Genomic DNA, 15,643 nt, shown 5'->3' with positions numbered 1-15,643 from the left:
TTGGATATATGTCTTATAAAACCAATTTTGATCCTAGGAAGTTTATTTTGTCCTTCATTTGCTTTAGAATTAACACAGATGTGTTTTATAAATTTTTACATATTTTTTAACTTGGGGGATATTAGAGGCAGAACTTAGAGTAAATTACCCTAATTCAACAGAAGTAGCCCTAGATCATCTCAGCTGGATAAACATCTCTGTAGCTCTTAAGAATTTGTGATGAAAAAAAAAAAAAGAATTTGTGATGAATGTGACTGAACAGTTACCTTTTTGAGAAGACACACTGTTTGATACCAGTGTATGCACACACACACACGTACACATGCATACATATGCACATGTATATATTTTACTTAAAAAGACCAATCTTAGGTTTACCAGGTAATTCTTTAGAAGTCTGAAATTAAAAATTTTTTAATTATAAAAGTTTCCTTTAGAGATCTCAACCTAAGATATAAACAAAGTTAAATTTTAAATATACTTAAATATTTTTGGAAAATGCTCGCTAATGAATATTTACTTACTGTATCTTACTGCATATGAACTGCCCATGAAAATAGTCTAGTGGTTAGATACAGTCTCTGAAATCATACTGCTAGATTGAAATTCCACCTAATACTGTGTTACCTTAGAAAAAATAACTGTTTTCTTCACATTTTAGTTTTCTCATCTGTAAAATGAAGATACTGTTATGCATCCCATGGGGTTATTAGGAAGATTAAATTAGTTAACAAATTGGGATCCCTGGGTGGCACAGCAGTTTGGCGCCGGCCTTTGGCCCAGGGCGCGATCCTGGAGACCCCGGATCGAATCCCACATCAGGCTCCCGGTGCATGGAGCCTGCCTTCTCCCTCTGCCTGTGTCTCTGCCCCTCTCTCTCTCTCTCTGTGACTATCATAAATAAAAATTTAAAAAATAAATAAATAAATAAATAAATAAATAAATAAATAAATTAGTTAATATAAATGGCTTAAAACATACCTAGCACACGTGGTAAGGGCTCTGTAAATGGTAATTACTGTGATGATGATGATGTAGCTAACTATCAAACTCAAGTGAAACATGTTTTCTGAAACAGTAGAGCTCCCTCTCCCTGTTTTTAATAATATGTTGCTGTTAAATAAAAGGTTCTATTGGAAAGAAATCTGCCACTGGACAAAGCCATGTTAAAAATATTTCACATTTTCCTAAAGGATAGAAAAAATATACTATCCTGTTTCTTCTTTGTGGCCCAGCAGTTGTTCACATATGATATAGTCCTACAACTGTGCTGCATAAAGAATGTGTTTTGGCATAGAAGCTGCAAAATTTGGAGAGGTTCTCGTCGATAATCTTAAACAAAAACAGTCAAACTCATTTCAGTTCCACTGGAAACCCAAGGGGAGAATTGTTTTCGCCAAATGAGAAAAAAAGATGCCAGCATTTGAATTAGGAAGTATTTTCAAGTGTTTGTGTTGGGAAAATGGAAAAAAAGAATATTTGACTTCAGTGAATTTTTATCTACCAAACATTCAAAGCCTTGGAAAACTATTTTCACTAAACTTTTACGGTAAATAATATCTTGTATTTTGTGTAGCCTGTTATTTTCACACATTTTTATGTAAGTTATTTTATTGTATCTCCCCATAACAGGTTTATAAATTAGGTGAGGCTGGGTTGATAATGCCCATTTTTGACAAATGAGAAGATTCAGGTTTGGTTTAAGCATCTCTTAGAGTCCTACAGTGGGAGTATAAGTGGCTAAACTAGGATTTAAGCCCAAATATTAGTATTTTCTCATAAATATCCTGTAGAATTTTCCCCACTATATATTGTTTGATTTCCCTTAGGCGTTAGATTTAATATTAGACTTTTCAGAAATAATGTTTGATTCATTTATATATTTGGAGGAGGCTTGTTGTTTGCTTACATATTAGTGAAAATCTGCAAAATTTGCTTTTCCTGCACCCTAATCTGCTCCTACCTCTTGGCCAGTTCATCTGCTTATTAACACAGAAAGGGAAATTAAATTAGCCAACTTGTAACCTGTTAGCAGCTCTATTAAAAAAAAGTTCTGTGGGAATTAAACAATCTAGTTTAAACAATCTAGTTACCATGAATAATTAGAAATTGTCGTAGTTTGGAAATAACTTTTCCTTATATATAGGATTCAGAAGTAGAATATCCTAGACAAAGCTAATATTCATCGCAGTAGTGGAATATGCATGACAATAGAGCATCCAGGTTGAAAGCTGGAAGAACTTTCGATTATGTTCCAGTTCCAGTTCAGTGGTTCCAAACGCTGACTGATTAGAATCACATAGGAAGCATGTTAAAAATACTTTCCATATCTCAACCATTGGAGATCCTGATGCAGTAAATGTAACTGTATTTTTAAGAGTCTCTTGAGGTGACTGTGATGCTTGCCCAGGTTGGAGGTTCGAACACACGTTGGAGGTTGGAATGTACCTCTTCACAGCTTCCTCTGCAGTAAAGAGCATGTAGGGCTTATTTTGCTGATTTAAACTTCTCCTTTATTTTTTTTCTGAAGATTTTATTTTTAAATAATGTCTGTACCCAATGTGGGCCCCAAACTTACAAACCCGGGATCAAGAGTCACATGCTTTTCTGACTGAGCTAGCCAGGTGCCCCCTCCTTTTTTTAAAATCTTGTCATCTTGCTAACCTCTTTATCCTCTGAATAGTTTTATATTTTAGGCACGAAATGTTTTGAGCTCCAAGAAGGATAAAGGCTGGCCCTTAATTCCCATATGAATTATATACCTTTTGGGTTATCCATGGCGAACTTAAATACCAGGGTGTTTTTCTCCCTTCATCTGAAGAGTTACCAAGATCATTCTTTTATCTATGTACTCGTTAGCAAGCATTGGGTACCTACTGTGAACTAGTTATGGTGAGTGGCATTGGGCAAATATAAATAAGACACATCCTGACCTCTCACAAACATGTTATAAATATAGTATGTTCTAAAATGTTAAGTGTAGTGGAACTCTACACTATAAATGGATGAGGGAGATGTTTGAGTGGGTGCTATAGGGGCATGAAAGAGGAAGCAATTCCTTCATGAGTAAAGAAAGTCATCACAAAGGAATACCCTTTTATCTCAGTCTTAATAAGTGATTTTATCTGAAGAGGAGAGGCAGGGCATCAGAACTTGCAGGGACATGAAAAAAAGCACAGCCTATCCCGGGACCTGCGGGAAGTTTAGTATAGTTAGCATATAAGGGTACACGGTAAAATTGGGGCCCAAGATGAGGATGAAATGTATATGGAAATAACATTGAGGCCCTTCTTAGTATGCTTTACTATAGATTGTGAATTGTGTCCTCGTACCAAAAAAGATCTTTAGGTGCTCAAACAATGCCATTTCCTTCTCCTAGTATCATTACGCAGATACACTTGACATCCCAAAGGTCATGAGTCAGACGAGTAAGGGTTTTGTAGTCTGTTTTTCACTTTTCAGCGTATTTATCGCACTTGCAGGGTAAACACTTATAGATGACAAAAAATAATAATAATTCTCAAACGTTCCCACTTAATTTTCAGTCTACTTTAGCAGATGGCATAAATGCTTGAAAAGATCACGATAAGAGATACCACAGAGGAATCTATAACTGCTGAAGAATCCATGAATAGTAGGAGTTCAAAAGATGGAGGAACAGGTGCCATTGATCTGAAAAGGCTTCATGAATACAAAGGAGGGACATGAGTTCAGGCTGAAGGATGGGTTGGATTGAAAGAGGTAGGAAAGGAGAAAAGTTTTAAGTGGAAAAATACTGAGCACCCGAAAAGTGTGGAAATGAGGGTTAACTATTGTTTGGGGACAGCAAGTTGGTCCCTTGCCTGGAGCTAGAGTTTTGGGCAAGTTCTCCTTGAGAACAGCAGCCAGTACTGGCAATAAATGTGTCTTCTAAGTGAAACGAAACCTTCAGAAAATCTAGTCAGAAAGGCTGTTGCTAAATTTACTTTTGATCCATCTTAAAGATCCCGTATAAAATTCTTTAGTTGAACTTTAAAAAAATAAATATTTTGTAATAGAAGAGCATTTTTCTGGCATCAAGATAACTTTCAAACACTAAAGTCATTGCCAGAGATTTTTTCAGCCTAAACTCATGCTGTTTAAATGCATTAGAAAGAGATTTAGATAGCCTTTGATGTTTGATTTAGGCTTTTTTTTTCCCAAGGGAAAAAATGGAACAGTCCATTGACCCTGTGTGCACAGAAAGCATAATTGTCACATCCTCAGTCTGTGCGATGCCTGTGTGTCATTCATTGTCTATAACCAGTGAACTTTGGGGATGATTCCTTCTTGCCTCAGTCAAGAATGAAACTATCCAGATAAGGGCTGCCATTGCTCAGGCATCAGAGATTAATATAAAAACATTTTCTGGTAACCTAGAATCATTGTTATTTCATATCCACTAAGTACATATTTCAGCTTTAACTGGACTTCTCAAATATTATTTTCTGGTTTTAAAAAGCAGTACTATGTAAAAATTAGATGTATAGGACTTGCTCACATAAAAGTAAAAATTCGAGATAACTTGTATTTTTGTATGTTTTATTTTCATATCCTATGCATTTCTACGAAGTCGTTAGTTTTTTAAATTTTGTCATCTTAAATACTTCAGTGTTAATGCCTGCACTTTAGTTTTTCTAAAATGATGCATAATTGTATTTTCAATAGTTATCTAATGTTGCTTTGATAACTATGAAGTGACCTAACCATTCCTTTATGGTTGGACATGTAGGTTGTTTCCCAGTTCCATGTGTCTCTTATACATTTAAACTGAGGAGAAGCGTGTTTGCACTGAAGGCAGGTTATAGGATCTACTTACGCAATGTGCAAGCAGAAAATAGACGACAGAAGGGTGTTCTTCCTTCCTTGTTTGTTTGTACCAGAACACTCTATTATTTACGTACATTTTAGCCTCTGTGCCATTTTCAGAAGCTTTATTTGTCTCACTTACTTTTTGGTTTGGGTAAGGCTTAAATAGAAAATCCATCTGTGAAGCATATTGTATATTCACATTGAAGGCTAAAAATCCATTTTTAATTAAAACTTTGTTCAGCACTCATGGTTCACTTTGTCCTGCTTTTATTATGAAACACTTCAGTCTTCTTCCTAAAACACATATGTCTTGTACGTTTCAAGATGTTCCTTGTTGCTCACGCAGAACTGGTTTCTTTACACTGTCAGCGCACTGCCATATGTTCAGGCTGTTCATTTTGCTTCCTTTCTGGCATTTGTATGGGCAACATCTTGTATGCAATGCAAGTTAGTTTCATTCCCTTCACTTTTATAAAACTTGTCAGAAGGTAAAATAGCAAACTGGAAACACTGAATGATGCTCTGGCTTGTTGGGTTATACATGATTATAAAGGATGTAGCCTTTCTAAAGTTCCTAATGTTTACAAGATATGACGAGAAAATGTGTCCAGTGAGACCTGAAGTCTTGGCAGGTGTGAATAATGACAACTGAGATACAAGTGGTGCTACTTGCCAAAGACACACGACATATAAATTGCAAGTCTTTATATTGATTATTAAACCAAGTGTGAAGACTGGAGGGGAAAGGAAGCATAAAGATCAGATTATCCCTTTTATTTTCAGCCACATACCATCATGCTCTCATCTGAAAGTCTCTTTGTAGGATTGTTCATACCATGTAAATGATAGTTTTTAGCGGAAGGGAGCAGAGGGAGAGAGATAATCTTAAGCAGACTCCACTCCCACCAAAGAGCCCGACACGGGGCTCAGTCTCAAGACCCTGAGATCATGACCTGAGTCAAAATCATGAGCCAGAGACTTAACGGACGAAGCCACCTAGGACCCCTCCCGTAAACAATTTCTGAGATAAGGTATGTTGTACTTAAGTCTATTGAGATGAACAAACTTATAAAGTAGTGATATATACGTTGAATCTGAATTAGAAAAGGCAGTGATATCTGATCGTATTAGGAAGTTTGCCTTTAAAGAAAATTCTGTCAGGATGGGCTTTACATTCTCCATTATATAAAGTCTCCAAATAGTAAAACCCCCACTACTTGAACCCTAGTGAGTTCTGAATATTTGAATTTCTCAAAAAATTGTTATTTTTCCATTAAAATATTTGTTCTTTTAACTATTGACTGGAACATCTAAATTTATCACATACTTCCTAACCTGCTTGAACTAGAAGATACTGAATATATTTTAGTGCCCTCTTGCTGATTCTGGCTCACCAGTACGGGCACCAGGTATTCCATCAGCCCGTACAGACGCAGATGTGCCAGACTTCAGATGTCAGCTGTTGGGGTGGGGAGGGGAGACTTCGTACCTGCAGTGACTGCCTCCACGTGATTATGGCTCTTTATTTTCAGCATTGATGCTACTTTGGTGTCTGTCCTGACCTTGCTGACAATTGGCACATCTCATTATTCCAGAATCTCTCTTTCCTCTTCAAATTTTCTGTTTATGACATAGAGTAGGCTTGGGGACCAGGTCACCAATGTGAAATGATCATCTAAAACAACGAAAATGTCCCATCAGCGACCTCATTAAGTGTTGGCGTTACATCATCAGCTTTGACTAGTACAAGTTTTCGTTTGCTTCTAGCTCCGTCTAGGCGGACAAACTTGCTGGTCTGAAGAGTTGAGCTGTCAGTGTAAATGTTAGTCTCTCCAGATTTGGTTAAACATTGAAGGATAAAATAACTTTGGCCTAATGTTCTAATTTCATATAAATTTTGACATGAGAGAAGCCCAAGTGCATTTAGACTACCTGAGTCCTTTATAGGATAATTTGGTATATCATACACCTCCACCCCATATTTATTAGAATGCATATCTTTTTTTAAAAGATGTTATTTGATGGAGCGCACAAGTAGGCAGAGTGGCAGGCACAGGGAGAGGGAGAAGCAGGCTCCTGCTGAGCAGAGAGCCCACCGTGGGGCTCAACCCCAGGACCTTGAGATCACGACCCAAGGCAAAGGCAGACGCTTAATGACTGAGCCACCAAGGCGCCCCTAGAATGCATATCTTCATCATGTTGCACAACCTATAATGTGAGACTTATCCCAGTACAGACATCAGGGCACATTTTATTTAAGATCATGGTGGTGCTTCTCTGAAATAGAAACCTTTCTTCAATCACAGCACAAATGAAAGAGCTAAAATACAGGGTTTTGTATGTTCTGTGCAGCCATTTTGAAATGGGCTAATACATATTTCATCCTATAAGTAACATTTGAACTTAACATTCTGGATTATGTCCCGTAGATTTATATATTCGGTAAGCGCCTTCCTCTCCCTGAAAGAAGGCAAATAGAAATACGTATCCGGCACACAACGTTAGTAGGACACTGGAGCATCCCTTGAACTCTACTGAGCACATCTGTGGAGGGCCCAGTCCTAGGTGCCGAGGAAAGGGGACGCAGAGATGAATGGGGCACCAGCCCTGCTTTTGAGGAACTTTGAGTCCTGAGAAGAACGAGACAACGAGGTGAGTTACACTCCCAACATGGAAAATATAATAATAAGTATAAACAAATCCAGTTGTGAACTCTAGAGGCTGAAGGATGAGGGGGAAAAAAGAGATGGGGGCTGGTAGAAAGTAAAGGGGCTGGAGAACATGCTTCTTCCCTGTCTCCAGGAGCAAGAAAAATCCCTGTCCCCCAGCCACTGTTAGGAATACTAGAGGTGGGGGCCTGGGTGGCTCAGTCGGTCTGCCTTCGGCTCAGGTCACAGTCCCGGGGTCCTGGGATCGAGCCCCGCGTGGGGCTCCTTGCTCAGCAGGGAGCCTGCTTCTCCCTCTGCCCCTGCTCGTGCTCCCTTTTAAAAAAAAAAAAAAAATACTAGAGGTGCATTTATTAAACATTTTGCTGTTACTCTTCTACTTCGGGAAAAACAAAGTATCTAGGTACAGAGCCCTGCGAAGACAAAGGGAGAATCTGGTTAATTCTGCTGAGAGAAGGCAGGGTCCAGGGGAAGTTTAGGCATTGGGGCTGGGCCTTGGAGGATGCTTGGGTTTTGAGAGACGTGCAGCAGCGGAGGGTGGGCAGGGAGAACAGCCCTGAGAACAGGCCAAGGACGGCGCCAGCTAATAGGGGCCACCCTAGGACACCCGCCGGCTGGCTGGTGTCTTCCAGCACAGGGACAGGGACAGGGACAGGGTAGCGGGGTAAGAGCCCCGCCTTCGTCAAGGCCGCAGGCTTCCGTCCCGTGGGGATCACGCCCCAGTGGTGCCAGCTGGTGGCAAGGGGCCCAATCATCCTTTGCCTCCATTTTCTCATCGGAAGAAGAGACGGTGCCACGTGTCCCCAGGGTTGCATGTTGCACAACTGTGGGAGGGAGGCGTCCTTCACACCGTGGCGCACGGAGATCGCGTGTGTATCAGGTGGGCCCAGAGGAGTCAACAGGTGATGCGTATAAACACTTAGCCCGGGGGTTGGCACACAGTGCTCAGCAAACATCTGCTGCTGTTAAGCGGGCTGCTACGATTTTAGGGAATGAATCTCTCTGAAGTCCTTTTTATAAAAAAAAAAAAAAAAAATGAAGTCCTTTTTATTTGTAAAGGTTTATGCATCCCTATCCTTGTTAAGCAGTCGGTGTGTTCTGAGATCGGAGTACAATGCAAGATGCGCTTTGCCTAATATTCTGGGCTTCAACCGAAAGCAAAACAAAACAAGAACTTAAATCCCTCGAAGATGCCTTGAATGATCAATCTTTCGTCCTCAGTCTTGGTTCATTTGATTCGTGCCAACGTATAGAAGTCTCAACTATATTTATTTTTATTAATAAAACCTATACTCCGTGACTGTCCAGTGTTTCTTTTGGGAACTTTTTCTAGTGAAATTTTGTAACCCTGAGGTTTAAAGATGTTTGTTTTATCTTTTCCTTTTATATCCAGAAGCAAGGCTGTTTAGAATGGATTAGTTGATTAGAACATCTGACTCGGAAAATGGGACAGCCATGAATTTACCTGAAGACTCAGAAACATGGCTAGGGGACAGCGATTATTACCAGAATTCAAGTGTCAGCAAACACTTCAGGGTTGCAGGAGGGAAAAAAGAAAACCCACAGGGTCTAATGGCTTCTGCTGTGGGGGGTGGGGGGCAGCTGGGATGGAATTACTTGCTGAGCACACGAGAGTCTTTTTGTAACTTGTCCAGCTGGATTGATTGGCGCCTGCTAACACTCGGTCTTCTACAACAGAAAGCAGTTGTTAGCTACTCACCCGTCCACATGGAGAAGGCGGAGGTCAGGGTCCATCTTCAGAGATGAAGTCAGCAGAGTTCGTGATTAGAGCAAGGACCACGACTAGGTAAAGTCAAGGAGCTTGGTCGGGGGGCCCCTGGGGGGCTCAGTCATCTAAGCGTCCAACTCTTAGTTTCAGCTCAGGGTCGTGAGCTCAAACCCTGCATCCTGCTCTGTGCTCAGCAGGAGGTCGGCGTGAAGATTCTCTCCCTCCACCCTTGCCCCCACCTGCTGCTCATGCTCTCTCTCCAAAATCTTTTTTATTTTTTAATTAATGTTTTTTAAAGATTTTATTTATTAGAGACACAGGCAGAGAGAGAAGCAGGCTCCATGCAGGGAGCCCGACGTGGGACTCGATCCCGGGTCTCCAGGATCAGGCCCTGGGCTGAAGGTGGCGCTAAACCACTGAGCCACCTGGGCTGGCCTTCAAAATCTTTTTTTAAAAGGAGGTTGGTTCATCACAGTTTGGAATCAGACTCTGAGGCTGGTGTTCAGAGGGCAAGATGCTTATGAGGGAATGCCCTGGACCCACGGCAGCAGGAGGAGGGACCCAGGATCGGGCACAGGGAGAGGCTGGGCTGTGATGTAGGCCTGGTTGCAGCCCCCAAGGGGCTGTCGAGCTGAAGTGACCCATCAGAGTTGTCTCACACCCGGTGAAATGACTGTGCCTGTATCCTTACTAGTCACTGGATGTGGGCTGTCCCGGAAAGGGTGGGACCTGGGACAAGGGGGCTCTGCAGGTAGGAGAGTCCCTTGTGAGGCTGACAGTTGAAGGCCGCCTCCCGCCCCCCGCCCCGCAGAACCGCAGCAGCGGGGCCTGTCCTTGTCCTCGCCTCTCCCCACCCCCAGGTCCTGTTAGAAGACTTCTGGAGCCTCGCTGTACAGAGAGAAGCTCCACCCTTCCCCTTTCCCGGGTGACCCCAACAAAATGAAGTCTCCAGTGACTCACGATCCAGAAATCACTCAAGCACTGGGCGGCACCCTCCCCTAACCCCCAGCACAAATCTAGATCCAGTATAGCGCTGAGGGGTCGGTCTACTTTCCCAAGCAGGGATGATGTTTTACAGCCCTGACCTCACCAGGCTGCAGACCCGCAGGTGCAAACAACACTCAGGCAATTCCAGCAGGATATCTCGCACCTCACAGCAGGGTGCCCCAATCTGAACTCACAATTTTACTGTATTTGCTTTACCATATAACCACCCACCCGCCAACCCTTACTTTGTCTAAATACATATTGATTTTAACCACTTCTCACTGCACAATTCAATGGCATTAAATACATTTGCGGCGCCGTGTACCCGTCCCCACCATCTATACCCAAAACATTTTCATCGTCCTCGACCCAAACTCCGTATCCATTAAAAAGTATTTTCTTCCCCCTCCTCCCCACCCACTGGGAACCTCTGTTCTACTTTGTGTCTCCATGAACTTGCCTGTTGTAGGGCATCCCATGTAAGCAAAGTCCTACAACATTTGTCCTTGTGTGTCTGGCTTATTTCGTTGAGCATAATGTTTTCAAGGCAGCGTGTACCAAAATGTCATACCTTTTTATGTTAGATGGTATCCCCGTGTGTGTATATACATGTGTTTATCCACGCACCTGCTGGGAGCTCTTCCTTATGTCTTTCCAGTGATAGCACAACAGTCCCATAAACTACCATCCCCTAGCTGCCTCTGACACTTTTTTTAAAATTTCTTTTTATTGGAGTTCAATTTGCCAACATATAGCACAACACCCAGTGCTCATCCCATCAAGTGCCCCCTTTCATTTCCTCTTTGTTGCCGTAACAACCTTCCTAAGCAGTAGGATGCTCCTTGGATCTATTCGTCGCCCTTCCTCAGCCTCCCTGACCCTGTTCCACTCGGCTTCAGCGTGTTGCTCAATCTAGAGCGCCGTTCATGGCCTTGGCATTGCCTCTCCCAATTTCTCCAGGCTGCTCTGCTCTTCGCTCCTTCACACCTGGCGCTTCGGCCACACCGAGCACCTCACCCTGGTCCAGGTGTGCCAGGCCGTGCTGCCCACTTGTCTTGCTTTGTGCTGTTTCTTCTGCCTGGAACATGATACATGGCATTTTTTTTCTGCAAAGAAATCTCTACTTGCTACTCAAAAGCCAAATTAAATGTCATGTGTGGGAACATACCTCCCACCTGCACCAGGTAATCTGTTGCTCCTTCTCTGTTTGTTCCTTCCTCTCCCTTCACTCCTTTTGAACATACTGCAATAACTTACTGGCCTGCCTTTTTTTATTATTATTATTAGATTGACCTCTGCTTGGACCGTCAATTCTTTGAACATCTATTCCCTGGGCCTGGAAGCTTAGTATCACAAAGGGTGCTGCGTATAGAGTGATGTGGCTGGGTGACGCTGTCCGGGCTGGAGGACCACCCCCGCTACTGAGTGACGGGGGCCTGGGCACGTCGCGCCCCCTCTGCGCTTGTTTTTCGTTTGGAAATAATCCAACATCCTAGAGTGGACCTGAGAACTACAGGAAGTGATGGATGTGGAATCGTCCTTATAAAACAATTGTGGAGAGCTCTAAAATGGCCAGTCTCAGTCTTCATGTACTTCTCCTTCCAGATTAATTTCTCCTTCTTCGGGGAGTTTCCAGTTTGGGGAATTAGTCTTTGAAGAATAGATCACCAATAGCAGGGGTATAGTTTTGGAGTAGATGAACCATTGGAGTTATTTTCACATTGCTGGGTTTGTTTGTGTAAGTGGGTGGGAATGCAGCATGCAGAGTTTAGGGGGTGAAAGAAAGGACTTTCTAATTGTGTAGTGCTGGGGTGGCTGCGGGCTCCGAGGTAAGGAGGCAGTCCCCCGTCACTGCAGGCATTCAGGCAGACGCTCATGGGACTTACCTGCCCCCGGAGGCCGATCAGAGAGTCAGAGAAAATATGACCTGGCCTGGGAGGCAATGGAGGGCTGAGCTACTGACCCCTGAGGCTTCTCCCCTTTCTGGAGGGGCTTGATTCTAAAATTTATGTACAAACCATTCCAAGAGATGGATCAGGCTTTTGTATTTTACTTAGGGGATAAGGCAAATTGGGGCCCCTCGGGGGCTCACCCTTCGGCCCAGGGTGTGATCCTGGAGACCCAGGATCGAGTCCCCCGTCGGGCTCCCTGCATGGAGCCTGCTTCTCCCTCTGCCTGTGTCTCTGCCTCTCTCTCTCTCTCTCTCTCTGTGTCTCTCATGAATAAATAAATAAAATCTTAAAAAACAAAAATCTGTTCCAAGAGATGGATCAGGCTTTTTGTCTTCTATTCAGGGGATAAGGCAAAAATGGCAGGGGTTTCCTTTCCTCTTGAAATGAAAGTTGTAGATTTTATGTAAGACCACAGGAACAAATATGACATTTCTACTTTGTGAGCCTGAGCTAAAGCTGAGATTTGATTCTGAAATATGAAAGCAAACTGTTACTAGCTCAATTTAAGTCTCTAGGATTTATATTTATATATAACCTTTAAAGTTCTCCCAACTTTCCACCCTGGAGAAAAAGGAGAAATTACAGTAATCTTACTTAGGGCTGGAAGTCTAGAGACACGAGTTCTAGGTTAATGGAAAAGTGACCCTGTTTTGCCTGGGCTTCCAGCAGTTTCCACCACCTTTTAACTGATGTGAACTCTCACACCCAGGGACACAGTTACGAGTCTCACGTATTAAATTGAGTGCTTTTGTGGTCCAAGCTCAATTTACAGATCACTTTTAAAGATGTTTCTTCATGGTATTTTTAAGAGTACCGTTTGTTTTTAAACATCACCCTTTTACAGCCCAAAGCAGCTTCTTAATGCCGTTATTGCTCATGGCAAACCCATTTCATTTCTCTAAAAACTACTTTTCGGTGATTTTCTCTGTGTGCTGTCTCCACCCTAGTGCACCTGCGCAGCCCACTCCCTGCCCCAAACCCACACAAAGCTGGGACTGAGTCAGAGGCACACAGTGTTGGCATTGGGAGACTCCTAGATTTCATCTCAACTAGCTCATGTCTGCAACCCCCACCCCCCCACCATCCCCTTATTAAGAATGAGGTATGGTGTGGGCAGGGGTTGCTCACAAAGCAAGTAGCAGCAACATCAAGCTCGGTAGCAAGGACTTTCAAGTCTCAAATGGCTTAGTTTGGTTTCCCCGGAAACAGCACTTAGAAGCTGGTGCAAGTCGCTTGTCAGGTGATCCGGGGATCCCCGCAGGAATGTGAGGAAATGAGAATTTGAAAATAGGTGAGGTCCTGATCGTGGGCAGGCCGATGCTGCGGGCAGCCGGGGCTCAGCCCCTGAGAACCTCTGAGGTGCTTCCCAGGAAGCCTCCTTGTTTCGCCAACTCTAGTCTGTCGTTGGTTGGGCACTGTTCCCAGGCTCTCAACACCCCCAACCCCCATGCGGGGGGCGAAGCATTTTGCTGCAGCCAGAGGAAGCTCTCAGCACGGAGCTCTAGGACCTTCTGCAGGGAGTCCCGGGTGCAGCACTGGTGGGCCTGGGAGACGTGAGCGGCAGGGGCAGCACAGCCCCTGCGTCAGGGCCAGACGCACACCTGTCTCCTGCCCCGGCCAGTAAGCCTCAGAGCTCCCTGCCTGAGAGGCGAGAGGCTGAAACGAAACGTGATTTATAAAGGAGATTAAATGTGGTGGGTCAGGGCCGCCCGGGGGGCTCAGAGGTTGAGCACCTGGCTTCGGCCTAGGGCCTGATCCAGGGCACCCGGGATCGAGTCCCGAGTCGGGCTCCCTGCGTAGGGCCTGCTTCTCTCGTGTGTGTCTCTGACTCTCTCTCTCTCTCTCTCTCTCTCATGAATAAATAAATAAAATCTTTTAAAAAAATGTGTTGGGTTAGTATCTGAAAATGAGCAAAGAGTATCCCGATTTGCCAGGGGCCCCCGCATGCACCTTTGCACCTCCCCACCCTGCTCATGCTGCCCCTCTACCTTGTATGACTTGTCCCAGAAAACCTCATCATCCAAGGTCCAGCTCCAACATGAACTTTTTTGTTCTGCCCTTTCCCGTTTCCTTAAGGGAAATTCATCGCTCTCCCCTTCATCGCTCTCCCCTTTGCTCTGGCGGCGTGTTGTGCCGTGGCTCTGAAGTGTCGGGACTGCCGTGCGCCCATCTCAGCCCTACCCTTAGCAGTAGTACTGGCAAGTGCTCGTTGAGTTTAATGACGACTTTGTGTGCAGTCACTGGTTAGGGTACTCTGTGTAACCGCCTCCCTGAATCCCTCACCAACTCCTGGCAGTCGCTGCAATTAACAGCGCCAACTTGCACAAAAGAGTCAGAGAGGATCGTGTGGTTAGCAAGGGGCAGAGCCAGGAGGCTCCAGAAGGTCAGGCTTCAGAGTCCTCCATCCTAACCACTGTACAGAACAGCCTCTCCCTGGCTGCTGTAGAGGGGGCATCCCAAGGACTGACTCTGGGACGTATTTCTAGCAGTTTCTATAGCACCTCCTGCTAGGCTAATAAGCAACATCGTAGAGAGAGTCTCACACCGACGGGCAACCCAAGACTGACCTCATGCAAAGATGTGAACTGGAGGAGGAGGAGGCCTTGAACCCGGAGATGGGTGATGGCCAGGAGGAGGCTCGGTGCAGCGATCTGGGCAAGAGATAATGACGGTCCAGGTTTAGCACGGTCCCGGCTCTCCGGCCTGCCACTCCCAGCACAGCGCATCGGGACCGTGGGGCGGGCCCCTAGTGCAGCCTGGGTGCTGGCTGCCACCTGCGAGGCCTGGTCAGGGCCACAGGCACCAGGCAGGGAGGCGCTCTCCCTGCTCGGACAAGGAACAGATGGCCTGGTGGTGGCCTCACCGCTGCAGACCTTTGAAACCATGATTTGTTTCCCGATGGTTCGTGCCACGGCTTTCCCCCACCCCTGTGTTCTGAGATTCGGTTTGCTCTGCTAAGGATGCTCTTTTTTTTCTCATTCACTAATGCATTCTTTCACTTGCTCACACACCTTGTTTTGAGCACCCACCCGGTGCCAGGTACCTTTGCACGTGATGGTGCCTCGGTGGGGGAAGCTTGCAACCTAGGAGATGAGGTGAACATTAAGGAAATCTTTGTATAGACATGTCGCTCTGACGGCTCTCTGAAGGTCAAGTCGGGGGACCAGGAAACTCTACACTGGGTGCTGAGGACTTGGCTGCTCTGGAAGGCAGGTGGCCGTGGTAAGGTCATGGGAGGGAAATCCGGCTCCCCTTAGGATGTGCATCATTTCTTTGCTGAGGCAAGGAGTAAGTTAGAAGTAGCCAGGCAAGGAGGCTGGAGGAGGAGAGCGGCCACCTCCCCCAGCATGCTCCTGCGTCTCTGGGGAGGGTGCAAACCGCACAGCGCAGGCAGCAGGAGGTTGGAGCCTGAATGGCCTGGGGGGAGCTCTCATGGAGGCTGTTCCAGGCTTCTGAAAGTAGAGATGTTCAACATTTAA

This window comes from Vulpes lagopus, chromosome 23 (genome assembly GCF_018345385.1).
Source record: "Vulpes lagopus strain Blue_001 chromosome 23, ASM1834538v1, whole genome shotgun sequence".
Classification (NCBI taxonomy): Eukaryota; Metazoa; Chordata; class Mammalia; order Carnivora; family Canidae; genus Vulpes; species Vulpes lagopus.
The sequence above is the reverse complement of the archived record's forward strand: the minus strand, read 5'-3'. Positions refer to the sequence as shown.